This window comes from Piliocolobus tephrosceles, chromosome X (genome assembly GCF_002776525.5).
Source record: "Piliocolobus tephrosceles isolate RC106 chromosome X, ASM277652v3, whole genome shotgun sequence".
NCBI lineage: Eukaryota > Metazoa > Chordata > Mammalia > Primates > Cercopithecidae > Piliocolobus > Piliocolobus tephrosceles.
In genome coordinates, this window is record NC_045455.1 from 83686549 (window position 1) to 83691306 (window position 4758).

The 4758-nt window shown below is 43.0% G+C and overlaps 1 protein-coding gene across 2 annotated transcripts in view; it reads left to right on the forward strand.

Annotated features, from left to right (window-relative positions):
* The window catches only part of LOC111540476, a 72482-nt gene extending 71015 nt beyond the window's left edge, over positions 1-1467 (forward strand). The window contains exon 6 of one of the 2 annotated variants that reach the window (XM_023208787.2): positions 1026-1467. The gene's annotated coding sequence lies outside the window, so the exon portion shown is untranslated. The remainder of the gene's footprint in view (positions 1-1025) is intronic. The other variant, XM_023208785.1, reaches the window with a different exon arrangement.
* Positions 1468-4758: the final 3291 nt, after the last annotated feature.

Below are 4758 nucleotides of genomic sequence, written 5' to 3' on the forward strand. Positions count from 1 at the left end.
CCGGGTTCCCGCCATTCTCCTGCCTCAGCCTCCCGAGTAGCTGGGACTACAGGCGCCCGCCACCTCGCCCGGCTAGTTTTTTGTATATATTTTTTTTAGTAGAGACGGGGTTTCACTGTGTTAGCCAGGATGGTCTCGATCTCCTGACCTCGTGATTCGCCCGTCTCGGCCTCCCAAAGTGCTGGGATTACAGGCTTGAGCCACTGCGCCCGGCCATTTTTTTTGTATTTTTAGTAGAGACGGGGTTTCATCATGTTGGTTAGGCTGGTCTCAAACTCCTGACCTCGTGATTTTCCTGCCTTGGCCTCCCAAAGTGCTGGGATTACAGGCGTGAGCTACCGTGCCCAGCCTTTATTATTATTATTATTATTTTTGAGATGGAGTCTTGCTCTGTAGCCCAGGCTAGAGTACAATGGCTCACTGAAACCTCCACCTCCCAGGTTCAAGCGATTTTCCTATCTCAGCCCCCTGAGCAGCTGGGATTACGGCCCGCCACCACACCCAGCTAATTTTTGTATTTTTATTATTTTAGAGACAGGGTTTTGCCATGTTGGCCAGGCTGGTCTTGAACTCCTGACCTCAGGTGATCTGCCCACCTCAGCCTCCCAAAATGCTGGGATTACAGGCATGAGCCACCATGCCCGGCCAAAACATTGCCTTTGAAATGCTCTCTGGCAAAATAGAAATTGTGTTCTTTAGGAGAGGAACATATCGGCCCAGTAAACATGTTAACACATTTGCATGAATTAGTGCATTTGTTTTGAATTTTTTGTAATGTACATAGCTGGATCCTCAGGGATCCAGATCTAGAACAAGTTTCAGCTGAAGGACAGGGAGTTGGGAAATGTCAGGGAACAGGATCTTGAATGAGGCAGGACTAAGTAGTGTGGACTGTGGGGACAGTTGTGAAGTCCTGGATGCCAGGGGAGTGGCATAGCTCAGGAAGTAAAGACTGGGAATCTGAAAACAAACTCTGTTCATGTCACATGTTTTCTGGTCTTGTCTGGGCTTGTGTTTGCTTGTAGTTGACTTCTGCTGTCTTCATGGTACTGCTGAAGATCGTTATCATGGAGAAAAGTCAGAGTGCCCAGCGCCAACCAAGGGACTCTTTCCAGAGACATACCCGTTGGATACCAAAATTAGTTTGGATAATCTGTCCAACCATTCTCGATAAGTTATCTGAATAATAAAAAAACTCAACAGAGGAGGTAACAATTTGAACCTTTTATTGTCTAATTTGAAGATGTTTACCATACTTTATAATTTGATAGAAGAAAATAAGGCACAGAAAACTTGAGTACCTTATTTTAAAAACTGCATTAGGATTAAAAGGTGAGCCCCTATATCAAAGTATTGGTCTAGAAATGATCCCATTTCTAGAATTCTGAAATCCAAAAAGCTCTGAAAATCAAAAGTTACTTTTCCAAATGTATTCATTGTGGTAAAATACACAAATACAAAATTTACCGTCTTAACTGCTTTTAAGTGTGTTATAAATACATTCATGCTACCATCACTAGCATCCATCTCCAGAACTCTTTTCACCTTGCAAAACTGCAATTCTATACCCATTAAAAAATGACCCATTCCCTCTTCCCCCTTTCCCTCAGCCCCTGGCAACCACTGTTTCTGTTTTTTAAATAAGTTTGACATTAAAACTAAGTTTGCAGCCAAACCTGACCCAAATACGAGCTGGGCACAGTGGCTCATGCGTGTAATCCCAGCACTTTGGGAGGCTGAGGCAGGAGGATCACTTGAGCCCAGGAGTTTGAGACCAGCCTGGGCAACATGGTGAAACCCAATCATTACACAAAATACAAAAAGTAGCCAGGTGTGGTGGCATAGCCTGTAGCCCCACCTACTCAGGAGGCTGAGGCAGGGATGGTCGCTTGAGCACGAGAGGCAGAGATTGTAGTGAGCCAAGAGAAAAAAAAAAAACCTGACACAAAAATGTAGGCAATTAATTTTACTCCTTATTTATCCCACTTGGAATGTATAAAGTATATTCATATATTTCATTGTAGACATATTAATGTGTTTAACTACCAAGGTCTGCATCACACCCCACTGGGAATATAGGATAATATACAGTACTATTACCTTTAAACAACAAACACTTTCTGAATTCTGAAGTATATCTGACCTCTAGAATTTTGGTTAGGGATTGTGGGACTTGTATTATATACTACAAGTTACTAATATTATTTTTTATTCTGTTGTAGTTTAGTTGTACTTAATAAACTTAAAATATGAAAATTCATATTTACAAAATATAAATTAAGGAGTGACTACTCACTAGTCAACATGTAGACATCAACTTAATCTCCATTTGCAGAAAGGGAGCCTGGGGTCTTATCTTACCCTACTTCTCCCAGATCGTCTATCTCATCTTCTCAGAGGCGCAAACCTCTAGGCCTGGGGAGGGGCAGGCAACTGCTTAGGGTGTGGACATTCGTTTGTTAAACAGACTTTCCACTGCCCTTCTGGTTTACAGCCCTGCATCCAAACTTTACAGTTTCGGAGATTTAGGGTTTGTGCTGGGTAATTTGTGTTGTTTCTTGGCTGTCTATAAATCAGAGGATTTTTTATTTTTTTTTTGGCCAAATCAATTAACACCTGGCCTTTTGCTCTCCAGTTTCCAAAATTTTGTTGCTGTGATCTCTCTCTCTTCTTTATGCTTAAAAGAAAAATAGTAACAAAACAACCACTCCGCTAAAAAAATAAAATAAGCCAAACTAACCCCCTTTACATACTAGCACGGTTTCAAAGAGGAAGGAGAAATGGAATACTTGTGTTTAATCCGTCATCTTTATTGGGAATTTAGTGCTGCACTTAAGATATCTCAGTGTTTTCCTTATGTTCATTTTGTAGTTTTCTGTTTATGTTTCTCCACTAAACTGTGGGTCTCTTCTGGACAGACACAGTGGTCTTCCGTGTTTGTTGAATTCTGCAAGCTCCTAGAGGCTTTATGAAATTAGACTTGACTCTGGCCCGGGATGGGACGGTTTCAGGGCAGATCTGACTAGTTTAGGGTTGGAAGCACAGAGAGCTAGGGAAGGACCTTGGCATCTGGCAAATTCTTGCTTTCTTAGGGGCCTTCCACAGCAAAGCATTTGTGGCTTTCTTGTGCATATATTAGAATCCGCACCGTCATGGTGATACCCAAGAGTGGTATTCAAAACATTTGACAATGGGTGGTGTGGGCAGGACCAGTTGTGGAGCACTTTCATACTATACTGATGCATACCAGCTGAACAGCCACCCAGGCTTGTACTTGGGTTCCAGAAAGCCCCCAGCTCTCTGCAGCCCCTGCCTTCATAACCTCGTCCTAATTTCCAGCATGGAGCAGTAGAGAAGTGGGTTTGGGCTCCTCTTCTCCCTCCCAGACTGCCTCTCTGAAGTTCATATCGAGGGTTCCTGTACACTGTGGCAAATATAGGTACTGTGGAAATAAGAGACCTAGTCTTCTCCTTTGGGGAGAAGTCAGACACCAAAAAGAGGGATGGAACACAGAAAGCAGTGTGGGGCAGGGTGATCAAAGTCACCCTTATCTAGGGAATATTTCTGTGTTGGAAATTATCCAGACTTATCTAAGGCCACTAGAGCCCTGGACATTTCCCTCTGCCAACCTGGCTAAGCCAACATCTTTCCCATTGCTTTTCTTCCCTTGTCTCCCTTCCCCTAGCCTCTTCCTGCTTCCCAAAGCCTCCATCAGGTTTCAAGGGGGAAGGCTGACGGAAGAGCCAGGAAGGAGGCAGTGTTGGGGGAGGGGTAGACAAAGTACCCCTACGACTGGCTGGATCCTACATTTCCATCTGAATCTGGCAGAAGGTCCTAAACAGATCAGAAGCCCATCATAGAAATGGCTAAGCGGGCAAAAATCGATTTCTTTCCTGTCCACCCAATTCATACATAGCTTATATATATATAACAAGATGAATACATACATATATAAAACTAATTTATATTTTTGAGAAAATTTTTAAAAATCAGAAAAAAGTTTTTCTGGACACAGGACTAGAGAGAAAGCTCCTACTATAATATTTATCATGATTCTATTACGTTGAAAGGTCTTTGGTTACACTATGTTGGAAGCTTCATCTTGGTTCCAGACTTTCTGCTATTTTGGCATCCCTGGGCAGGAGAACCTGAGTCTGATAGTGTTTGTTTGTTTGTTTGTTTATACAAAGTCTTGCTCTGTTGCCCAGGCTGGAGTGCAGTAGTGCAATCATAGCTCACTACAGCTTGGAAATCCTGAGCTCAAGTGATCCTCCCATCTCACCCTCCCCAGTCTGGGATCATAGATGTGTGCCACAGTGCCTAATTTTTAACTTTTTAAAATAGAGATGGGGTCCTGATGGTTAATACGGAGTGTCAACTTGATTGGATTGAAGGATGCAAAGAATTGATCCTGGGTGTATCTGTGAGAGTGATACCAAAGGAGATTAACATTTGAGTCAGTGGGCTGGGAAAGGCAGACCCATCTTTAATCTGAGTGGGCATAATCTAATCAGCTACCAGTGTGGCCAGAATATAAAACAGGCAGAAAAATGTGTAAAGGCTAGACCAGCTTAGCCTCCCAGCCTACATCTTTCTCCCACACTGGATGCTTCCCGCCCTTAAACATTGGACCCAAGTTCTTCAGCTTTGGGACTCAGACTGGCTTCCTTGCTCCTCAGCTTGCAGATGGCCTGTTGTGGGACCTTGTGATCGTTTGAGTTAATACTACCTAATAAACTCCATATATATTATCTATCT